Source organism: Choloepus didactylus, chromosome X (genome assembly GCF_015220235.1).
Source record: "Choloepus didactylus isolate mChoDid1 chromosome X, mChoDid1.pri, whole genome shotgun sequence".
Lineage (NCBI taxonomy): Eukaryota > Metazoa > Chordata > Mammalia > Pilosa > Megalonychidae > Choloepus > Choloepus didactylus.
The window spans coordinates 71655303-71671749 of record NC_051334.1 but is presented as its reverse complement, the minus strand read 5'-3'; the positions used below and the strand labels follow the sequence as shown (position 1 = coordinate 71671749).

The 16447-nt window shown below is 52.6% G+C and overlaps 1 protein-coding gene across 4 annotated transcripts in view; it reads right to left on the bottom strand.

The window, feature by feature from the left end:
- Nucleotides 1–15972, bottom strand: part of STARD8 (StAR related lipid transfer domain containing 8) — a 43801-nt gene extending 27829 nt beyond the window's left edge. For 2 of the 4 annotated variants that reach the window (XM_037821710.1, XM_037821711.1), the window contains exon 1: nucleotides 8883–9024. The gene's annotated coding sequence lies outside the window, so the exon portion shown is untranslated. Of the gene's footprint in view, nucleotides 1–8882; nucleotides 9062–15898 lie in introns of those variants that run through there. The other 2 variants (XM_037821712.1, XM_037821708.1) reach the window with 2 other exon arrangements.
- Between the last annotated feature and the right edge of the window lie 475 nt (nucleotides 15973–16447).

Here is a 16447-nt window from a genome sequence, read left to right as displayed (position 1 = left end):
TTGCCCAAGGTCACACAGCTAAGAAGTGGTGGACCAAGATGCAAATCCAGGCAATCTGGCCCCAGAGGCAGAGCCACCAAGTTACAATAAATCCTCATTTAGTAGGAGAAATTGCCTAAACCAGGGCTGGGCACACAGCAGACACCAAAAAAACCTATCAGGGTTTTTACAGTATGAACCATAAGATTGAAGTAACTTCCCATAGCTGTGAAAACACTTGATAATCTGACATCTCCTCTGGTCCCCACAATGACCCTGTCCAAAGCAGGTACCACCCATTGCACAAACGGGGTAACTGAGGCTGTGAATGGTCAAGTGGCTGCTATTGCCAGAAGCCTGCCGAAATGTCCAAAGCCCTTCTCCTGATCTGTTTCTATTTCAGCCCCCCTTGGCTCTCCCCTGCAATCCAACACCCCCACCCACCCACCCACCTGAGAGTGCACCATTATTCAGCTAATAGCACCAGAGCAACTACTCGGTGCCAAGCCCTTTGCTATGCTAGGCACCAATGTCTGAAAACTGAACGAAAGTGGACACTCCTGGAGAATTTAGCCAGAGCTGCCACCAGGCTCATCCTTCTCAGGGAGGCCAAGGTCAGGACAGATTGTCCTTTGAAGCACCCCCTGGAGATGGTTTGGGAGGCAAGATAACAAGAATGAGCTCCAGAGCAGTGGAGCTGGCAGCTGGTATGGCCACAGGGAAGGAAGCTTGAGCCCCCAAGGCCCTGAGATGCAAATATGGTGGGGAGTGGGGTGGCGGGCTGGACCTTCTGGACCAACCACCCTCCACGAAATTCTAGCAATGGCCCTCACCATCTGGAGAGATCACAAGAGTTAATCCAGTTAGCATCCTTCCTGCCTCTAGCCACCCACGCCTTCTAAATAATGCAACCTCATTGTCAAGACGGCTCATTAAAACATCTCTTCTTTCCTGATGCCACCCAGCACTATGCTGTCCACCCCCAGTGCTAGATGGTGCTAATCAGGCGGGCCAATCCCCCCCCCCCAACTCTCTCCTGCACGCTCTCCCCCCACCCAACACAGCTCTGTTTTCGAGCATCAATACCTACTCCTTCGTGGTTTCCCTCCTAGCCATTTGTCCACTTTGGGGGCGGTGGGGCAGAGCAGGCAGGAAAGGACCTGGGGACTGTCTTTCCAGGAGTGAATGATCGCTGATGGGTGCCATGTGCAATCAGGGGCAGAAGGGAAACCCGGACCTTAGCTCTTGCCTCGTGGCCAGGCATCTGGGAGAGGGACGGTCAAGGCACAGTGGTTAAGAATGGAGGCAGTGGAGTCTGAATGGTCTGAGTCCTAATCCCAGCTCCACCACTCCATAACTGTGTGACCTTGGACTTCCTTTAACCTCTTCTCATCTTGATTCCTTCATATACGAAATAGGGATGATGATAGCAGTGCCTGCCTCACAGAGCCATCAAGAGGGTGAAGTCAATTAAAACGGGCCGAGCACTTAGAAGAGTTCACTATTATTATTGGTGTTCTCATCGTTACTATGGCCTGTTGTCGTGCCATAAATATCACCAAAGGAGGCCAGACGGAGGGAGCCCTATAGGTGAGGATGGCCAGGGAGAGATTTCTGGATGAGGCAGACCGTAAGTGACAGAAAGCACTCCAAGTAGAAGTCCAAATCTAATGCCCAGGAGGTGGCAGGTTTGAGCACTGCATATCCCCAGGAGAGTGAGGGGAAAAAAAGGTACAACATTGCAGAAAGCACTACTAAACAACAACATGAGTGGCTAGAATTCTATTTACGTTATTGGATTTAATATCAACAACCCCATGAGGTAGGTACATGTTTCCAATTTATAGCTGACAAGATGGAGGTTTGGGGAGGCTAAGTAATTTGCCCAGTCCTCCAGTGCTGAGGATCTTAGAGCCTGTGCTCTAAAGCGTGACACTCTCTGCTCCAGGCACCCTGTGCACAGCTCAGGATGTGTTTTACTTCTGCTCCACTCTGGCCCCTTTCCCACATTCCCCTCTTTGTTTTTCCCATTTAGAAGGCCGTGCTGGGGTGGGAGCAGCTCAGCCCAGATGTTTGGGGCCAAGCTTTTCCTACAATCTTCCTGCCCTTGCCCCGGCCCCTATCCCAGCCTGATTTGGCTTCAGCCTGGAGCAGAAAGGCTGGCTGCAGATACCTATCTCACACCTCAGAGAGGCCAGTCATTGGACAGTCCAGATAAAGGGTAGGAAATCCTTAGCCTCCTCCCCTGGGGGTCACAAAGGGAGCAGAGTTAGGGCCTGGGGCAGAGGTTCCTCTGTGGTGTGTGGTGGGGAAGCTGCTGAGTCAGCCCCAACTGCCTTGGCTGTTGGGTGTGGTTTGGGAGAATCACATGGGGAGGGCTGAGAGTCAGGAGACCTGGGCTCCAAATCCTCCAGTACTGGGAGACTGTACCCTTCTCCTCCCGGGGCCTCAGCTGGGGACCACTAAGGCTCACACCAGGGGATCCCACAGGGGATCATATTGTCTACCTTACTGGGCTGCTGTGAGAACAGAATGGGTCATGGAAGTGAAAGTGCTTTGTAAACTGTAAAGCTCTTCCAGAAATGGAAGGTCGTTGCCATCGTCATCATCTGCTGGGGGAAGGAATGGCTGAGCTGGTGTTTTTCCCCGTATGATTCACCCTTCTGGGCCCCACTGTAGGCATGGCTCACACTCTTTTCCTGCTCCCGTACTCCCTAAAATATCCCCTTCCCCTCCATTCCCCACCGGGTAGGAGAGGACACACTGGAAGTCCCACATATTACATTGTATTCAACTCCTCAAAGTGAGCAAGTAAAATGGCAGGCTTGTTCTCTGCTACGGGAGAACCAACAAGAAGGCCCTACCCTCCAAGGGCTCCCTGATCCTGGGAGCTGGCTGGACCTGAATGACAAACCAATCAGGGGGAGCTGCATGAGGTGTTTGAACCCAATACAGCAGGGGTTCCAAGTCTGCCTCTTGGAGTCACCAGAAAAAGGATTACAAAGAAGTCATCTGGAAAAGTTAAGGCTGGAAATAAACAGAGGAGAGGGAGGAGCTCCCAAAGTCGCCATTTCCCTCTCTAGCACATTAAGGGGGCCACAAACAGGAACATGTACAGAGGACAATGACAAGGCTACTAATGGGGCTGGAGCACCTGGAGGAGCCGAAGCTGTTTGGCCTGGAGAAGACAAAGGGGAGTTGGGTTCTAAACTCAGACCTCTGAAGGGCAGAGAGAGCAGACACAGTCTAAGTGGTCCCAAGCAGCAGAGTTGGGACCCAGGGGTAGAAGCCTCTGGGAGACAGTCCAGCTCAACACAATAAAAAACTTTCTGACATTCCATGGATGAAAACAACTGCTGTGAAACACACTGAGCTCCCGGATACTGGAGATAAGTGAGCAGGAGCTGGACAAGCACTTGGTGGGAAGATTTAAGCTTCAGAAGGCAGAGCCTTTAAAGGCCCTTCTACCCTGCACTCTGTCTGCATACCTACCTCTGGGGGTATTGGTGGGAAAAAGCACAAAGGTGACTGGAGCTTGCTAGGCCCTGGGCTGATTCTCACAGAGACCCGGGCCTGCCCCCTCCCAGCATCCAGGAGCACCTTGGTCTGGGACTACCCAGAGGAAGTGGGTCACTCATTAACTTGTTGTTGAATGGGTCAGAGGATGGCCACCTGGGACAGATGTAAGCATGGGGGTGGCAGAGGAGGGAGACACACTGCACAAAAGCCCATGCTCAAGGGGAATCCACGCTGCGGCAGTTTGACACCTGTACAGCCCAAAGTGACCCAGCCAGTTGAGGATATTTAGTGACTGAGCCTGTAGAACTGGAGGCGAGCTTGCCTTTGCTCTGAGGATAAGAAAAAGATCTTGACTGAGAATACATGGTTCTGCTGGAAGGGAGCCTAAGAGACCACTGAGTCCATGCCTCTCCCCCACCTGTGTTATAGGTGGGCCCAAGAAATCAAAGGTCTTCCCCAAAGTCACTTAGCTGAAGAGAGGTAAAGCCAGAAGCCAAATTTCCTGGCTCTGTAGCTAGCCCACAGGGTTCACTAAACATTGGTCTCTTCTCTTCCCACTGAAGTGGCAGTAAGCTGCTTGTGGTCTGGAGCTTTCTAAAATTGGGTTTGGGTCCCGGACCAACCCTCCCCAGCCCCCACTGCTTGTCTAGATATAGACTCTCTGAGGAAGGCATCCTCCACCACAGAGGCCCTCACCCTCTTATCAGCAGTTCACCCCCCCCCCGGGCTGGTGTGGAGGGACCCTCAGCTGTGCCGAAAACATACACACACAGCCTCATCATATCCCCACTCCCAGCAATGGCAGACCCTTTAGGTGGGCATTTCTTGCCCTTTTAGACTTTCAGATGGAAACCAGGGGAGTCAACTGCTCCTGGAAACACTCCCCCCATCCCCTCTGGCACCTTTAATGATTAAAACTACCCCGACCCCACTGCCATCCAAATCCCTATAAAATCAACTCCTCTGACCTTCTCAACACCACCCAAACTGAAAGTAGGTCCTTCGAGCAATGTGAAATAACTCCTGTTTTTCCAAGGGAAGGACAGAGGGGCAGAATTTTAATTGGCTCCACAAGTTCCCATGACTGAATGTTTTTCAGTGTCCCCTCAGGGGAAGAGATTCGGGATGGGGCCCCTTTAAGGCCTGGGATGGACAGGGAGTTAGTTAATGGCCAGCCCCTAGAGGTGACTTTCCAAGGTGGTTATTATGTGGCTCAATCATTAACCAAGCAGTGGCAGGACCCCAGTCTTGTTGGAAAGGGGCCACTCCTTTCCCAAGGACAGCCCAAGAACAGAAGGTGCAGCCATGGAGAGGACTACTGGGGTCTTTCTCCCCTTCTCACTACAACCTGTGGGTGGGGTAGGTGAGAGAGCCCTGAACTTAAGAAATCTCTCCCTTAGCCCCACGTGGGGGTGGAGGAGGGCTGGCCCGGATGTGGAGGAAGTCAGCACACCCTTACTGGGGCGTGAGGGAAAAGCGAGACAGTGAGGGTTTTTATCATGAATGAGAGAGGAAGCTCAAAGCTGGGTCGTGGTGATTAGATGACAAACTGGGAAAGACGCTCATCCTGGATGCATCCTGTTTTGCTCAGAACTGGCCTCAGGGGCCGGGGGAGGGGAGGGGACTGGGTTGAGAGCAGTCTCCCAGGAATTCTCCCAGGCCTGACTACCTCAAGCTCCTGGGTGTCCCTAGAGCTGGAGAGGCAAGTGGGTAGGTTATAGAAATCCCATTTACCACTAGAGAAATGAAGGCACAGGAATTTTTGCAATAATCCTCCACAAGTCAGCCTCAGGATCTGGAGCCCCAGAGGCCAGGTAACATCTGTAGTGTAGGGGCCAGTGCTAGCAGTTTGGCATCTGTAAAATGTGGGGCTGAGGCTCCATAATTCCTCTAGGTCGGATCTTTTGTGGATCTCTCTTCCAAGGTTTAGCTCAAATGTCACTGTCTCAATCAGCGACCTTCCCCTCAGTCATAAGCAGTCACTCCCTGGTCCAGGCTCCCAGGGCCAAACATCCTCCTTGACATATTGCAAATATGAACACTGACTGGATATTTGATGATATTAAGTGACTGTATTAGTAGGGCTAATGGTAGTCTGGTTATTTTTTATGAGTCCCTAGCTTTTAGAGATATATATTGAAATATTTACAGATGAATCAATAAGGTCTCTGGGATTTGTTTCAAAATGACAAGAAAGAGGGTGAAGCAGACAGGAGTGTGGGTAGGGCAGAAATGGCCATGAGCCAATAACCATTGAAGTTGGATGATGGTTACCTGGGGTCTTATTGCACTAATTATCTCTACTTTTATATAGGTTTGAAATTCCTCACAATAATCATTCAAAAAAAAATAAACTAACAAAGCCCTTGCTGAGGTAAAGAGTCTTAATATGTCATGTATTGTTTATGCTGCTAACCCCAGAACTAGATGGTAAATTCCTCAAAGGTGGGGGCTAAAATCTCTGTGTCCCCGGAAGACATAGCACTGAGCCTGAACTTAATGACAGATAATTCATATGGCACTTGGCAGTTTACAAAGGTCGAGTGAAGTGGGAAAAGCAGGGAGAAACCAAGGGTCTGAGATGGTGAGCAGGCAGAGCCTGGATTTAAACCTCCATGCATCCAACTGGCAAGCCCCTGGTTCTTTGCTCCACACCACCCTGGACTCCTAAGGAACTTAACATTCAGTTCTGAAGTTCTGTGTGTGGTCGAGGTAAACAGGAACAGCAACTGTCTGTGTGCAAGTTCCCAAGGAGGGCTGGGCAAGAGGAGACTCAACTCACAAACATAGTGCTTCAGGCTTGTGACGGGGGCCCAGACTGTGGCCTCTGGTCCCCTGGTTCACATCTAACCAGGACTCCTCCTAAAACATACAAACCAAGATCCCAAGGCACAGATGAGTAGAGTCTTGGTACACACTTGGTGCCAACTGTGTGTCACCCCAGTGCACAACTATCTGTTTGGGACTGCAGGGTGGGAGGGAGAATATAAAACTGTCTTGGACTTCACGGAGCTCACACTTCCCATCCAGAAGCCCTTATCCCTATTTTAGCTGATGAACAACCTCCCCAAGGCCTGGGGCCATGACACTCAATCCTACCCAAACTGTGAGCCTAAAGAAAAAGTTTTCTCTATGGCGATCAAGCCAGGAGCAACTCCTTCCATTCTGAGACCCCTTGTCTCACCTCCTCCAAGAAGGAACACCTACCTTTGTGACACCTACCATCTGTTGAACCTGCACTCTCCATGTCTGGAACAACGGGCTCTAGGAGTCTACCAGCAGAAAAGCATGGGCAGCTGGGACAGCATCCCAATTAGAGACTCATCCCCTCCTCCCTTTGGGACTTTCCTGCTTTTATGTCACTGCTGCTAACCCCACACCTGGCCCCAGGGGTCCTCTGCTCCCTCTCCAATATGTAGCCCCAAGAATGGAATTTTAAAACTTCAAGAAGACAGAGAGGTCCAAAGTTCAGATCACTTAGTGTCACCTTCTTTATTCCTTGGCTCAAATTCAGGCAGTATTGTGTTTTTAATAAAGAAGGCCCTTATATCCTCCCTGCACAACTCATTGCCTGCCCCCAACACACATTCAGTTCACCTTCACCCCTCTTGTTCTAAACACCTCCAAATATCAACTCCCAACAGCCTCTTCTCTCCAGATGGGGGAGAGGAGTCACAGACGCACAGAAAGGGTTAGCCTATTTCTTCAAGAGCTGCTAAAGGGGCAGAAAGAAGGAAAGAGGACCAGGTAGACCTGACTATACAGTGTGGTGTTTCTAGCCCTAACTAGAGGTCCAGGGAACAGAAATTCCAAATCCGAAATTCAGAACTCAGTCTGACAAAAGGCCGAATCCCTGAAATGAGGACCAGCCCAGAATGTCTACCTAGATTTTAGCTGTAGATATAGGATGAAAGAGTCACACACCCCACCCAAACACCATCATTCCCATCACACACATTCATCCCACTTCCTCTGCCCCCCAGAAACCACCTGCAGCCTTCTTCTCTACTCTCTCGGGCAGCCCACCCTCCCATCCCCAGACAAAATTTGTCCCTCCTTCATTCCAGGAGGGTGAAAGTGAGGGCAAAAACACAGAGGGCAATAATGCAAAAGGTGGGTGGGGACAGCAACCCCTACAGTGGGGCCAGAAGCAGGTCGCACAGTAGGAGTCAAGGTTTGAAAATAGCTCCGGGTGTGATTCATCACCCTCTCTTCCCCAGTGGGCAGACCTGGGTGCTTGGAGTGGGACCGAGACAAGCCAGAGCCCTGGGACTTGGGGTGAGTGCAAATTCCAAGCCAGCCCAAACTCTGGGTCTCAAGGCAAGGGGTTGGGAAGCAGCAGCTCCAGAAGAAAATGCCCTCAGCCCCACCCCTCCCTACCTTCAGTCTGGCTTCTGTCCTGCTCTCCGCCCCCACCATCACTAGTTTTCCAGCTGACTTAGCTGCATAATCACCACAAAGCTCTCCATCTGCACAGTTCCTATCGCCCCCAAGCGTCTCACAGGCAACACTTTACCTGCCAGTTAGGAACCTGGACCCATGCACCAAGTCACCAAATGTCAAGGTGGAAGAGACCTGGTCTTTTAGATACTGACCTCCAGCCCACCCCTGCGGTGCCACTGAAAACACTCTGGCCCTCAGAAGTGGCGTGACTCACCCAAGGTCACATGAGTTAGTGGCTGAACCCCGGTTTCCTGAGTTGTAATTCAGTGCTCAATTTTAAAGTGTTGGAAGAATTGGAGAGAACCCCAGAGTACCTAATTTGGAAATCCTAAAAACTTCCACTAAAAGGCCTTTCCTTAGAGGTTTCTAATCCAAACCCATTGTGAGCTTCCTAGGGAATCTGAGCCCTGGAGAGATGTGTCTTATCCAAAGAATTTCCACAGCTACCTTCATACTATATGTCCTAGGCGTTTCTCAGAAAGGAAGACAGTGACTGACAGGAAAACCCATAGGGCCTGACCGGGGGATTCCTGGAAATGCCCTCGAAAGCTAAGGAAGGAGAAAAGGGTAGGAGAAGTCGCGTCACCCGGCCGCAGAACCCAAAGCCCCGCCACCCCCGCCCAGCACCAGTCCCCTCCGAAGTCCCAAAGCGACAGGCTCCAGCCAGGCCCGGGGGTACCGTGCGGACAGCCACCTTACACCTCTCCACTCGCGGGACCTCGCGGGGAGACGCGCGGCCAGCACGCTCAGCGGTCTCCCAGTTTCTGAGACTCCGACCCCAAATCGCGAGGGCAGATGTGGCTCGGATCGCTTCCTCCCCGTCTCCTTCCACAAGGAGGGGTGCCGGGCCAGGGGCGCCAAAGAGGATAGGCAGGGCAAGGGAGCCGAGGTGTCCCCATCTGTCCGGAAGGGTCTCCCCCTGCCGTCGCCCCGACTCCTACCTGGAAGCCACGTCCACCCCTCTGGTTTGGGACCCGGACCCAGCGGCCAACGGGAGGGAGACAAGCGTAGGCGGGACTGCTCCGTCTGGAGCACGCGCGGAGCCTGGGGTCGAGCGGGGGTAACAGTGCCAACCAGAGGATCAGCTGCCGCTGCTGCTTAGCTCTTGTCAACCGGAGTCCACACGATGCAGGTGGGGCGGGAGCAGCTGCAGAACGGCTGCAGAGACGCCCCGCCCACCTACAGGTCCCTTGACCAATGAGGGCGCAGTCCGGCCCACCGGACTTCCCAGAAAGTCTCCCAAATTGGGGTGGGCGGGGTTCTGCATTCTGGCTCCTCCAATCCCCGCTTGGTTGCCACGCCCTCGGGTCACACGGCGGGGAGGGAGGAGGTACAAGCCGAGAGCCAGCGACCAAAAGCGAAGGAGCGACTTGGCCAGGCGCACAGACTAATATTTGAGTTCTGAATGTGGCTGGCAGCGTATGAGGGCTTGGAATACATATGGCATGTGCACGGGAGGGTTCAGCGACTTCTCAGGATAATTTGAGGGAAATCCAGAAGAGACAACCTGGGTGAGATCTCCGACTAGCAGGGCAACCAAAAGAGAACTGGGAAATTGGGCAGGAAGTTGCAGTCCCCAACCGCTCAGGCCCCGCATTCTGTGACTTCCCCAGTACCCCTATCTTTCTGCCTCAAGTCCAACCTCTACCTCCCCAGAGAAATGCACGGAAACCTTGGGACACCGGAATTAACCAGGGCAGGAGATATCGTCCCAGGACACTCTGACAGCAAGTACCACCATAAAGCCCATTAAAATCCAATAAGACATACTTTTAAAAAAAAATCCAATAAGACAGAGGGTTAGGGCTTGAGTACTCTCTTGCCTTTCCTTGCAAGGGTCGGACACAAGTTCATGACCTTGATTTCATTCCTGATTTAAGGGCTTCTACTAGTCAGGGCTGGAAGGATCCTAGATTCCATGCAGTCCAACCACCATCCCCCAGATTGACAAATAAAGAAACTAAGGAGAGGTGACTCACTGAAGGTTGCCCAGCAAATCCATGGCAGGGGGACAATCCCTGCACACTGGTTATTTTTTCCACACCTAACGGATGGAAGTAGTGAAGCTGAGGTTCCTAGAAGGCAGAGACTATATCCATCTAACTTGCCCAATAGCAAATCCAGTATAGAGGACAGCAAAAACGAATGCTTCTGAGGATAGCAATTTTCTCAAGATCACCTGAGACAATGACCCAGCCAGATCTACCCCAGGCGCCCTCCCCTCTGTCTGGCCTTTGATCCACTGGGCCAAATTAGAATTCTCCTGCCTCCTTTCTGGACTGGCCCTGATGAGAATGAGAGGAGCAATGATGAAGCCAGGCTACTTCCATTGTTTACCACCCGCCTCCTTTCCTGTCAGTGGTAGGGCTCCAGCTGTAATCCTCTGGCAAATTGTTCAAGGTGACCCTGCAGGTCTTGGATGTGGACGAGGCCTGCACATCAGAACTCACTCCTAGACACAAAATCCAACCCAGAGTCAGAAACTCTTATAATGGGGTGGGAAGGGAGATGACCTCCTTCCTGAGGCTGAGCTCCTATATATTTAAGCATCCCTAAGGTTCTGAGTTGGAGCCCAACTTATTCTGCTTCTAGACAATGCTAGAAGGACATGGAAGTGGAGGTCCTACAGTGATTCTGCCACTTACCCATGGGCAAGAGCCATGTAGAGCTGATTCATCTGCCCCATGGCAACAAGCACAGTGCCTACTACAAAGTTCTGACTAATGTCTGTTAATGGGAGAATGCATGTTGAAAGATACTCAATAGACACCCAAGAAGAAATCAGAATCACAGGCATAATGAGCAAACCCAGCTTACCTTTTAGTGGATACATGTAACTGAACCAGATAAGATAGGTTCTGGTTTTTAAAAAAACGGCAATCAAACCAGAAACATATGTGTACCTAAGGGAAAACTACAAAAAATGACAAATGCTATCAATAACTATAATGAGAACTTCACAGTGCCTGGCATAGAATAGGCTCTCAATAAACATTTGTTTTACAAATAAGGAAATTAAACAATCATGAAAAGCTACAATCTGAATATTTGCCATGCACTTTGTGAGATTTTGAAATGGCCCAGGTGATCTGGTTTCAGAGCTATTCCTTTGGGTCTTTTTTGTTCTCTCTCTCTTATCCTGGGAGCTTCCAAAAGGCAAAGAGAGCTCAGCTGTTTCAGAAGGGCAAAGAGCTCATCACCTTCAATCTCCTGCCAGCCTCTGCCCCCACCCCCACCCAGACCCCGACCTAAGCCAGAGCCTTGCATAGAAAGTATATTCAGTAATTGTGCCTGGAATGGATGAGGAAATGGTGCCTGGTCACAAGCTCCTTTCTGGGCTGTAGCTTGAGTGGCTCTGGAGAAAACCAGAGCCTTTGCATCCTTGGCTTCCCTTTGTCCTACAAGCACCCACATTTGCCTGCGTGTCCTATAGTGCTGCTGCTACTACCCTGGATGCCAGCTCAGTCACTGGGCAGGGAAATGTAGAATGTCTGGATGTGTGTGTGTGGGGGGGGGGGGGTGGTGTTCATGCCTGAGTCATGGGACTTCCCCTGTTCTGCAACCATCACAGCCTAGCTGTGACAGAAAAGAAGCAGTATAATGGACTCTAGAGCCAGTAGGCCTGGGCACAAATCTCAACCTTGCCACTTAACTGCTGTGAACTTGGGCCTTTCCAACCTTCTGTGCCTTGGTTTCCTTATTTGTAAAGTGAGGGTGATAATCACAGTACTGAACTCACATGACTGTTGTGCAGACCCACTGGGAAAGATAAACACAGAAAATGATGGCTGGCACATAGTAAGTGCTCAATTAATGTTAGTATGGTGATAGAAGCCCTGAGAAATGGTGGAAAGAGCCCTGAATCAGGAAGTAGGAGAGTTGGATGCTAGTCCCAGTTCTACCACTTTCTGGTTGTGTGACCCAAGGCAAGTCATTGTACCACTCCGAACATCAGTTACTTCATCTGCTGAATGCAGATAGTGTAAAATACCTACTGGGCAATACTGAAATAATGGAGGTGAGAGGAAAGGGTGGTGACAGGTAGCAGGAGCTGTAGCTAAGCTTCCTTCCAGGACTAATCAGCATTTTTCTTCTAAGCTATGGCAGAGAGAAACTCCATATGTGGTTACCCTTAGCAACATTCCAAAACCCTGGGGTACCAATAAGGGCCTATCTGAGGTCCCGCAACAGTCCCTGCACCCCTCTCTGCCTGGGAGTGGGGGTTTCTTGGGATCTTGCAGGCAGACTTAGAACCCCACTCTGAAGTGGATGAGATTAACGTTAGGGAGGAAACCCAACAGACCTTTCCATTGATCTTCTCAATGAGGGTTAAATGAGCACAGCAAATCATTCCAGGGAACTCAGGTGGGAAAGAAGAAGGGGAGTGGGAGTGGTGAGCGGAAAATGAATTATACTCAAACCAGCCGTACCCATCACGTGACCACAGGTACCCTCACACACATACTTTCACAAATACACGCATTCCTGCATGCCTCATCTAGAGCCCACCAGTCAGTCCTGGGAGAGTAAAGGCCTGCTCCCGGCTGGCTAGGGGCCCCCACTCAGCTTCATGAATAGGGGCTATTGACCAGGTTCCCACAAGGTGGGATAGTCACGGTTCACAAAAAATTCCTGAGGAGCCATGGCCAATGGAGAGGAGTTTGCATTAAGAGGAGCCACAGAGGCAGAGGCAGATGTAGGGGTGAATGTGGGAGGAGGCTTGCAAAGCTGAGGGACACACAGGGACCTCACTGTTCATGAGTTGCCAGGGTGGGGTGAGGACAGAGAGCTATGTCCTGGGGGGAGTGCAAAGAAACCCTCACAGCCCACAGCCCAAGGGACCACCTGGCTGTGCCTGCCCTGCACCCCAGAGCACCCTGGAAGGAGGAGTGCTGTGCTAGGCTCAGAGCCATGGGCTGACAGGGATGGGAGCTGGAGTACATGCCAAGCCAGGGTCACTTAACCTCTTTGGGCAACCCCTCCCTAACCCATGAAAGAGGGGGTACTCATTCCCTGCTGCCTTCCTCCTGGAGCGATTGAGACAATGCAACAGCTCCTGACCACCTTCCAGGCACCTGGAATGGGGCAACAGGAGGAGGAGAACCCAGGCCCACTCAGTCCCTGCCTAGGCCCTTTCCTGCCCAACCCCCAACCAACACCAGGCAAGGTGTCAGCTTGATGGAGAGTTGGCCCCCAGCATCCACACAACAGACCCACTGCGCATGATGGCACTGATGGCAAACCCCATGCCACATACAAGGTGGGCCATTGGCCCGACTTTACTGGCCTATCTCACAGGGGTCAGAGTTTTCCTGCTGCAGGCAGATGGAATGCCTCACCTCCATGGCACTCCCACAGGGAGGTCTGCCCCACCTCACCTCTGCACAAGTGAATAGGTGGGTCGCCCTGGGCAGCAGCACTTGGTGACCTTGGAATGAGGCTGGGCTCAGACTCTCAGAGCAGGGTGGCCACCCCACCCCCACCCCCACCCCCATTCCTGCCTTTCCGAGGAAGGTCACAGTGAGGTGAGGAAAGACAAACCCACTTCTAACACAAGCCCCTCTCCTTGCCAGCTGCATCCCCCACCACACACATACGCAAGGGCTGAGGCCAGAGGAACCCTCCTGGCACACCCCCACCCCTCTCATCCCCCACCCCACCCGATTTAGCCTCAGCCCCCACAAACTCGCTCCTCCCTGGCTAGGCTCAGTTTCCTCATCTGGAAAGACAGGGAACTGGGCCCTGGTTTCTAGGGTTGCTCCTTTCCAGAACATTCTCTGCTTCTATGAGTTTCTCGGTGGGTTCCCGTGGAAGGGTGGCTCCCAGAAGCCCAACATCCATGGGCTTCTATAGAGGAAGGGGGTGCGAGGGGCATGAGGGTCCTCTAAGGATGAGGGGGATAGCTGGGGCCAGGTCAGAAAGAGCAGAGGAAAAGGAAGGCGGAGGGCTGAGGAGAAACGCAGGGCAAAGGAGGGAGCTGAGGCCAAGCCAGCACAAAAGGCGGGAGACCTGGTGTCTGCCCCCAGTTCACCCTGCGGCTGTGGGCACCCAGAGCCCCTGAACAGAGCTCAGGTTCCTGCCCCCTGCCTGGTACCCTTCCCTGTGTCCTTCCAGGACTTCAGCTCCCAAGACAAAGCCTGGGAACGTGAGGAGGAGGAGAGAAGGGGCTCTTCCTTCCCACCCACAGGCCTCACCATCAGTACAGCACACCATGGCCTGACTGCACTCTGCAGCCATGTTGGGGCGGGGGGGGGTGGTGCTTTTACAGGCCTAGCTCAACTCTGATTATGGTTCTCCAGGCCTTGGCAAGCTCAATTCAGGCAAGTAGCGCCCCTCCCCCAGAAACCATCTGCCCTGTCTCCTGTCCCTAAAAGGCAGCCCTCAGAGGCTCCAGGATGACATCAGAGAGGGTTTGGGTAGAGGGCCACTCCACAAAGTGGTCAGCACTCCTGTTGGCCTTAAAGTCCCTGTGCCCCTCAGTGAGCCCTTCCCAAAACACCAATTCCCCACCTGCACACACACATACACTCTCTCTCTCACCAAGTAAAGCTCTGATCTGACCCTCAGCCAAGGCCAGGGCTTCCCCACGCAGATGGATCAACCCATCAGACATCATGGGCACACAGACCTCACCTGTGCCAGGCACTGGCAGGAGGCCGGGACGGGGAGTGGGACAGACAGGACCAGCATGACAGCTTGGAGTCTCTGCCTTCCTGGAGCTCCCACACCAGTAAGGGAGGACGAGCATCCTGGGCAGTTGGGAAACCAGGTCAGGTATGGAGAGCAGGGAGGGAGAAGGCAGCCAGGCTCCCAGGTTAGACAGGCCCTGATGTCTCTGGAACAACAGAACCCCAGGAAAGTGACTCTTCATGCCCTGCCCCCACCCCACCCAGGCTCCTGGTTCAGGAGTCAGGGCATTGCCACTCTGGAGCTTCTAGCCTGCTTCTGCCCACTGAGGAGCTGTGTGACCTGGTCAAAAGGATCACCCTCTCTGGGCCTCATTTCCTCCACCAGTACACTTGGAGTGTAGGACCAGAGGATCTTCAGGGGCTCTTTCAGTGTGCTTATGTTCCATGACAAATCTCTTGCTAGAAATCCAACCCTTTTGCTATTTCCTACCTGCTATTTGGGCAGGGGCAAAGGAAAATTCCTGGAGAAAAGTAGGGAACAGAGCCTGATTTTTTTTTCAGGGCTCAAAGACACATATCTTTTTTCAAACTTTAAGAGGACAAAGTGCCAGGCACTCTGGGAGCTCCCCTGGAGTGGAAACAGGCCTTGGGGGTGGAGCTTTTGGGCTATGGGAGCTGCCTGAAGGGCTGCCAGGATAGGTGAGCTGTGTAAGTGCCACTAGGAGAGAAAGTGAGCAGGTAAAGAGGCCTCAGAGGGGTGGGGGATGCAATGTAGGTGATAAGAACCCAAGGATTTGAAGACAAACAGAGGGATGGCAGGACAGACAGACAGTGGACTGAAGAAGTAAAAAATATAGACCGGGTGTCAGACATACAGTGGAACAGGAAGACAGACAGGAGGTAGAAGTGCAGACACCAGAGGCAGAGACAAAGAAGGTCCTGGGGAGTAAGGGGGTGAGGGATGTACCGTTTATTAAGCACCTTCTATGTGTCAGTAACCGAATGGTTCTTTATGATCAGGGATAAAAGCAGAGGGAGAGAGTAGGCAGGGGCAAAGCAGACAAAACATCAGAATAAGAGGATGGGGCATCTATAGGACAGAGCCAGAGCTGGCTAAGAATTAGAAGGAAGCAGGCGTGCAGGGTGGAAGGCCTGAAAAAGAAGGATGAGGTTTTAGACAAACAGAGCTAACAGATGAAAACGGGACTAGAACCAAAGATGGGGAGGCGAGAGGGACTGACAGCTTCGCGAAGCCGGCCTGGAAGGTGTTCAGCAAAGTGGCAGCGGAGCGCTCATCTCTCCACCGGGGTCTGCCCGCCTGTGTTCACCTGGTTTCCAGCGCGGTGGGTCCCCCCGGACGCCCTTCACACCCCACAGCGTCCACGTCCGGGATTTCGGTAGCCGCAAGGCGGGCCCCCAACCCCGCGCCGCGCCCAGGCGGCTCCCGAGCCCGCGAGCGAGCCAGAGAGCAAGAGCGCTGGGGCCTCAGGTGGGTGCACCGGGGCTGAACTGGATAGCGAAGGAAGCCGGGAGGGAGGAACTGACGGACCAAAGGACGCCGGGGAGTGGGGGACGTGATTGCCCCGCCCCCTGAGCTAACGACTAGAAAGTTCCACGCCGTCCTCCTAGGGCAGGAACTCCTCTCCTCTAACCTACATTGGTCTCTGGTCATCCAGCACTGCCGCCACCCTGTCTTCCCATTGCCACTCTGCCTCCCCTCCCGGGCTGGAGTCACCCTCTAGCCTTTTCCACCCTGAACCCCTACTTGAGAGGTATGGCACCGCTGACCCCCCCCCCCTTCCTGCTCTCATCCCCCAGTGCAAGAGCGTAGGTGTCTTTTTGCCTCCACCTCCTGTCTACTCCAAATCTCACCAGCC